This window comes from Varroa jacobsoni, unplaced genomic scaffold (genome assembly GCF_002532875.2).
Source record: "Varroa jacobsoni isolate VJ856 unplaced genomic scaffold, vjacob_1.0 scaffold_133, whole genome shotgun sequence".
NCBI lineage: Eukaryota > Metazoa > Arthropoda > Arachnida > Mesostigmata > Varroidae > Varroa > Varroa jacobsoni.
Window position 1 is genome coordinate 59965 of NW_019213035.1, and position 7915 is coordinate 67879.

Consider the following 7915-nt stretch of genomic DNA (forward strand, 5'->3'; position numbering starts at 1 on the left):
CTTTTTGCCTGCCTGCCTGCCAGCCAGCCAGCCTGTCCCTTCCTGTTTTCGCGTTTGTTCCTCATCTTACACTGGGTTCACCATGCGCTCTGACTCCTAAGTGCCTACTGCTACTATCAAGAAGGAAGAACTCGTTGCAACTGGGGTGTAGGCTGCTGATGCCGCTACTTGACGGTGTGATCCCATGGGAGATCAGGGCTTCCTCACACAGCAGACTGGTCGACCAACTAACCCGTACTGCTATCTTCCGTTATGAGCCTCTAATACAAGCGCCAATGGAACCAGCAGTAGCAGAAACTGCCGCAGAAGCGGCAGCAACATCAATATACACACACGCACTCAGTCACACAGAACATAATGGTGGATGTGACAATATCTCCGCGTGTGAGAAAAGTCACGCTATGGTGGGATGTATTTAGCGGCAACAGATGACTTAATACTACCCGGATTTCCAACGGTATGAAACCAAAGGACCATCCGTGTACGATAATTGTATAATAGTAGTAATAGTAATAATAACAACGGGGATGGCGTAGATCGTAGGATTAGTAGTAATGAAAACACGACTACCAAAGGAATACACAATACACGGAAGCCTTTTTTAAAGGTTGGGTAATACGTGTGAGGAGATAAATAAAGTGAAAAAAAAAATACTATTACCTTTATTAAATGTAAACAATTAGAAAGATAACAAATAAAGCAAATGAAAAGAGACACCTCGGGAAATACTTGTTGTAGTAATAGGTCTGCGTAAAATAAAGTATGTTTCATGCCGTAAAAGAAGTGTGATTGTAGGCCACCTCATAGATTGAAATGATCCTTCGGTAATTATGAGGTTTGCTTATACTAATGAGAGCATATGTCTTTCGGGCATGATGAAGGGTAGATAATAAATATTTTTACTATAATTGAACATATTTAATGAGTTCAACTCAATGCAACATTACTGTGATGTGTCGCCATTCTGTTAGGGAGGTTTGTTGATAAACTTTGCCGCTCGGCAACATAATGGATATTGCTGTGAATTATTAATTCCAAACTTTCTCTGTTATATATGAGATAGGAGCGATGATGGCCATGCTTAATCTCCAGTGTTTTCCAGTTCAATTATCGATGTTCACTGTTGTGTCTTGTTGTATCGCAGATCCTCTCCGATTTTTAAATCTTTGCGGGTTGTTTAAGTTTAAATTAAACAAAGAGACGGTTATGTACAGAGAGCGGTGGTGGCTGCGAAGCGGAAAATAGAAACAAGAAAAGTATCTGTCTTTCCGTAATCTGAAATCGCAGCTAAAATGTAACCATATCGAACGGCGTCGTGTCTCCATCGTCCAATCTGAACATGGCTCGAGGCAGCGCTTGTCAGTGACCTGAAGGCTCTAGCCTGAACAGGCAAGGCAAAGACATTCGGCAGTCGTGGGAGAAACATTGGTTCACTGCCCTCGTTGTCCACGTTTTCTTTGCCTCTTTGCTTCTCATTTCAGCAGCTTGCGCTATCGATTGGCCCTTCGCCGTCACTTCCCTTGCTACCGTTCATTCCATCGACAGCGCAGACTACTTCTCTGCTCGACCATGGCAGGCATCCTGGTTTTGGCCTACCCGGTTTACCAAAAAGAGGTGGTTCGTTCAACTGCGAAGGTGACTCGTTGATAAGTGCAATAAGCTTCCCGTCCGCCGAGTCTCATCAGGTCGCACACGATTGCCAGTTCGCTAGCAAAGAAGACCAACAGGAGCAGCAGCATCAGCAGTAGGAGAAAAGGAAAGCGGCTGCTTCTTTGCCGGGTTAGGCTGTCGCAGCAGCAATATAAAAGTCCGACGGTGACCACCGCCCATACAGGATTTCTCGCACATTGTTACGAACGTACAGACACCCAGGTACACAAACAAATGGAGGCGCAAACAGACAGATAGATGGACAGCAACAACCGTCCGAATGGACAGTAAGCGCACATCGTGCAATAGTTACAGTAGTATCGTAACGGGGGCACCTATCCAGTTGCTCAGTCCCAGCACTGGCTGCTCATTCATTCACATACTAGCACGTAGAGGGCTGTAGAAACATACGGATCACATATACTGTGTCAGTCATGCACTCTTGAGTAGGGCCAGCAATAACAGCCGTAGCAATGGTAACGGAAACCAACAGCTGCAACTATCTGCCAGCGGCAGGGCTGTGTCAGCTCTTCCATAGCACAACTGAGTCCTGGTCTTGCCGCTTGCCTTGCCGGCAGGAAAACCTTCCCTCCGGACTCCCATAACTGTTCTGTGTTGCCTGGTTAGCGACAATGTCTGGTGTCTGCAATCCCCGTTTGCTTGCCGACTACCGCCTACCGTTTTGCGATCTGTATCCCCTCAACGCCGCTCATCCTTAAAGCGGGCAGGTTTTTCGCCTCAACCGCTTGTTCTGCTGGTATCATTGCTTTTGCAAACGAGACGAAGAACTAACGTTGCTCATTCACCTCAGCAGTTAGGTAGGGGATCGAGGCCTGAAGAGGCGCCCGGGTGTGGGCGGATCGAGAAGCAACCAGCAGCAGCGGCGGCGGCGGATGGGGAGCAGCGGCATCGCCTAGGGCGAGCGAAATGGCCAAGCGCTACTTGTGTGTTCGGATGAGCGTGTCAGACAAGACGGAAGGAGGCCGATAGGGCGTTTTAGGCTTCCCTGAGAGGATGAAACGCTTCTTCCTGGCTGGTTGCTAGTTCGGTGAGTATGAAAAACAAGGAATATACTCTGAAACTCCAGCGAGTACGATACAAATGCTTGTCGAGTCTGCTAGTACTTGACTAGATGTCTAGTTATTGTCGGTCGGAGCAGATAAGTAAGTGCCTATAGGCGAAAAATCCGTAGCAAGCAGCTGGCTTGGAACAGAGCATATAGACCGCGACTGCTTGTAAAACGGAAATAGAAGGCAGGGAAATAAGAAAGAACCACAGGAAAAATGGTAGTTTTGATTGAGAGTTAAGCACATGTCATCACCATACAGCAAAACATTCACGTGTCTCAAACAATATTCATTCACTGCAAAGCAAGGCAGCCAAATAACTAGATAAGTGAACGGCTAGCGTCGTCACCTTGTTTTTATCCTTCTTAATTTCGTTCCACTTACCTGCTATCGAAGCCACACTTACGAGCCAGTTAGCCGTAACCACGTACTACTACTATGATACGGAAGGAAAAGGGCAGATGTAGCAGGCCGGTATCAGAGGCAGTCCAAATTCCGAATCGAAAATAAGCAGAGGTTGCTATTGCTGATCAACATGGAGAACCGTCGCTTAACTGGATGGTGGATTGGCCGAGATTCCTACCTGCTCAACGCCGGTGACTTTACACGCAAGGTAAGCAAGTGGCGGCGCCTAATTGGAGCTGAGTCGCTAAACTAGTAACATAAAAATGCACCTAACTAGCAACTGAGGAACGTCGTTCTATGCGCCTTCGTTCTTCTCGTTTTTTTCGATGTTGCGGAAGTATGCGACTACTGCCATTGGCGCAATCGTGAGGTCCCGTTTTAGCGCCGTCGCCACTGCCGCCTCTCAGTATCAGCGATAGGAGAAGTAGATGCGAACGAAGAGAAAATCCAAATATAAACAGATGGAGTGAGGGAAAGACAAATGAAGTATAAGAAGGAGAACCGTCGTTGCGGTTACAGTGGAGCGTGTGGGACTTACAGGAGGACAAGGCCCAGGCTGCCATTGCCTTTTTGCCTTCTCTAAGGTCACCACAAGTGAGGTTCCAAGGAAACAGCTGCAGAGCGTCAGAGGCAGCTCCAGCACAACAAGATTTTGCGGTGCGAAACAGGAACCGAGGTGGTTCGGCATGTGTAGCAGAGGTACTTAAAAACCTCCTAGTGTAGAGGACCTGCATAAAGGCGGGGTAAATACACAACGGCATAAGGTGCGTTCAAACATACACACACCCGCAGGGGACAAAGCAAGGGCAATGGTTTGCTAACTGAACTTGTTTGTACTCGAACGAACTACAGAACCGCACCTATACCAGTCTCTCTCTGACTTCCTTCTTCCATCACCTCTGCCGCCACCTCAATTTCTCCTGCTGTCCTAATCAAATCACTGTAAGGTAGCCACTAAGGACAGAGAGCTTTCATTTGCAGTCACAGCTGAGGTAAGGACACCCTGCTCCGATGAGCTGAGGGAAGATTTTTGCGATTTAGTGAAGCCGGACAAAGCTGAGCACCCCATTAAGACGAACGTCTGGAATGTCTTGTCCCGTTGGCACCTGACGCTTTCCCTCTCTTTATATGCTGTTTGAAAAGCAGACCTCTGTTTTGTGTAGTCTATATTCCGAGGCGTAAACCCAGCGGCCCGTCTGTCCCTGTCCTCTGAATGCCGTTGCAAGACCACCTCGATCCTTATAACTATTGACTTCAATATGTCTCCGTCTGCTTAGGGCCACTGACTTCATTCATGCCGATTTGCTCACACTTAACACACCTGAAATCAATAACAGCCGATATAATCTCTTTACATCCACTAATTATCTTTTCGGAATTTTGAATAATTTCGTAAAACAAAATGTTCTGAAAAGAAAAACATGAGTGATATATGTATGTATTTATTACAGCTTTGTGTATGTACAGAAATGATTGCACACCTTCTTGCTGCACAATAATCAAACAAGATCGGTTTGTGGGCACTCTTTATTTAATCGCCATTGGCGTTTTCCAATGCGCACACAAAAGGCTTGGTTGTTGAGAATTGTGGTCGTTATAATATTTGTAGTAAGTCAAATTGAATTGACTGGAAATCGTCTGATGACGTGGAAACTTTCTGTGGAAGCAGTCCCGTCATGACCGCATGTCCCACGCAATTGTGCACGCAAAGTAACCAGCCATGAAGGGTGAGACGGTTCCCTCGCTAGTGACCAGCTAGAGCTGTCTGTCTGTCTGCCTTTCAGGAATCATGAAGCAGTGCAAAATGTTCGTCACTGCTCGCTTCTAGCGGTCCCTTCCGGCCCCGTTTCATAATGGACTGGATGCTCCTACTCTGGCTCCACGCTATGCCTTACTTTACTCGCCATCCGCTTTAGTTAGCCTCGACTGTCGTCTCCACGATTTCTACCTCTTCGCCTGCGGTGAGTTCTCTGTGGTCTCCTCGAGACCACAGTACACCGACATTGACAAGCAGACACGGTTAGGCGTGTGCGTCGACACAAAGCACGACATCTAGTTTTACGTTGCCCTACGCTGTCCCGTCTTTTCAGGCAAGGCGAATATGTCCACTAGACCGCTTTACATTGGCGAAGAACAAACCGGGGTGGGCCGAAGTGCGCCATGGCTGGACCCAAGGATGGTACTCGCAGATCGGTCTGTGGTGGCTCCCTTTCGTACTCCGGTGGAGCTCTTCATTATTCTTGCTTTATGCTCTCCTCCGTTTTTTCCTGCAAGGAGAGGCAACAAGATGCCCCCTTCGTTTTCTAGTGCTTGCCAGCGCTCCTCCGCCCTCCATCTTTCCATCGCACGCGCCATCGCTCGCATCCCACCGTTCTGTGTCTGTCGACCACCGGCTGGCTCGGTAACTTACAGGTTGTTTAGTCCGCCAGCTACGCTAACGTACTAGCGATATTATCTGCCAACGAGTCGCGCTGGGGAGTATCAGGAAAGAAGACCACATCGTCAATTGGAAAAGGAATAACGAGGGAGGATGGAGAGCTTCACAGCGCTCGCGGCCATCGGTGTCGTCGCAAAGGGTTTGCAGGGAAGAATAGTATAGCAAAAAATTTTAGACTAGAGCCTTGATGCAGAGACTGTGCAGACAGTAAAGAGAATGATACTGCCATTCTCGAGCTTACCCCATGTTTTTCCAGCAGTTCCTACTAGCTTTTGTATGGCCCTGCAATGTCGTGCGTATTCGAACAGCCAGGGGCCAATCGGGGGCAGAAGGCCAGGCCACCACCACCTTCACCACCGCAAAGCTTACTACGACCACGTTCCCACTAGGATCACTACGACGGCGAGTACTATCAGGGGAAAAAGCAAACCAGAAATGGAAACTTGCTATAGCATAGCCATTTGCTTGCTCCTGGCTGCTCGCCTACCATTAGTGAAAATCTCTAGGTGATATCGTTGTTGCTAGTAGACCGACCAACAAGTAATAAAAGCAAGAAGCCCTTGGCCGCGGCCAACCAACAGAAAAGCTCCTTCCATCGCTACACCCACCATCCGCAATTCAGTTGTTGCTGCTGTCATAGCTGTTGTCCTTATTTGCCTGGCGGACTCTTTCCATCTGCAGCTCTCTTCCACCTATCCTCCTTGCATTACTGGTAGGGCCCCACCTAAACCCTTCCCGGCCTGTTTCGTTCGCGTCCATCACCAGCACCGGCGCTCATTGTCGTCGTCGTTATTGTTATTGTTGTCGTCACTCCGAACCTCAACCCACTGTCCTCCATATCAAGGGCAGGCTGACGTGCTCTCTAGCAAAACAGGGGAACACGCGTACGGACTGCTCCTCGTGCTTGTATCATCTGTACTTTCTCGCACACTAGTGGGCAAGCCGGGCGTCCGTCGATTAAAGGGGCAACAACAGCGGTAACAACGACCTTAGGACGCTTGAAGGGTGTCGTAGCGGCAGAAATAGTGGTAGTAACAGCATCAGCAGCGCGTAGAAAAACAGCTGGAGAACAGAACCTACGCCATGGTTTCCTAGCTGTTGACTGGAACCTCACTACCCCGTCCACCTTCTCCCGGCGCCCCGTTTCCTTATCTGCCCTGTTGCCTGCACACGGACATAACTGACAAAGAAAGGGTTGCTTGCCGCCGGGCAGAAGAAATTGGATACGTTAGTGGTGCTAACATTGCTACTACTGCTTCTGTTCGTTCGAGACAAATGCAGAGAAAGGCGGAGCAGGTTGAAGTCTAGGGCAGATAAAAAGCGGAATGCCTCGAACGGAGCTACTGCGGCGGGGAAAGCAGTAGAGTGGAGTTATTTCGAGAGAATTGCCTTTGCGTTTCTCTTCTCCCCAATAGAGCCCGGTCTAGCCAGCACACTTTGTCGCTTCAGTCTCTCACACTTTTTTTCTGCTTCTTTCAGCGTCTCTTTGCCTCCACCAAAGACCCTCGTCAGTCCTATACCCCTTTAGGCGTTTTCCCTCTCTCTTTTTCTTTTGCTGTCTTCCCTTGTCTCGCTTTCTTTCTCTCTATGCTCGTTATCCTCGTCCTCTTTCTGTGTTCTGACCAGCGACTCCCTGCTGTTCTTTTCATTGCCCTCTGCGGCGGCTGCGGCCGCCACCACCATTCAACCGAGCCGGCCCCTGTCTGTTGGCGCCTTTCCGCCTTTTTACGCTGTCCTCTTACGGCATCAGGAAGGGTAACACAAACGGTTGGAAGCCATTTCGGTGCCATCGAAGAAGAACAGAACGACAAATGTAGTGAACTGATAGATTCAACCCGAGCACTTATGGAAACCCGAACATCCACTTACACACTGTCAGACGCATGTCCAAGACGCAAATACAAGTGCCTAATAAAATCCTTCTGTGATTTCCATTGTCCCGTGCCGCTCTTCCAATTTTCCATTTCGCATTCGTATCTCGTATTCATCTTCACTAAATCAGCGAATAAAGATGTGGTATTTAGTAACTTACTTGATTATCTTGTCAAAAATTCTTTCGTTCATTCTTGGTTCAGTTATAGGTCAAATTAAGCTCGTCAGAACTTGAACAAAAGTGTTATGGAGATAAGATCACTATATAAGCTAAGCATGAAGTGTGTATCAATTTGTTCTGCGGTAACGTCTCGCATGAGAACGGCGCTTTCAAAAGAAACTTCGTAAAAAAAGCTGCTGTAATAGACATAATTCAAAATAAACTATTATTAAGTATATAAAAATGACATTTTTTATTTAGTATTGTCCTACAAATATTTAAGATTAAAAATTCAGACATATGCAAATCTTGCAGATTATGCGA

The 7915-nt window shown here is 47.7% G+C and overlaps 1 long non-coding RNA gene across 1 annotated transcript in view; it reads left to right on the forward strand.

Annotated features, from left to right (window-relative positions):
* LOC111268165 (uncharacterized) overlaps positions 1-7595 on the forward strand; it is a 13249-nt gene extending 5654 nt beyond the window's left edge. The window contains exons 3-4 of the long non-coding RNA XR_015314100.1: positions 4907-5083; positions 5213-7595. This is a non-coding gene — a long non-coding RNA (uncharacterized LOC111268165). The remainder of the gene's footprint in view (positions 1-4906; positions 5084-5212) is intronic.
* The last annotated feature ends 320 nt before the right edge of the window (positions 7596-7915 follow it).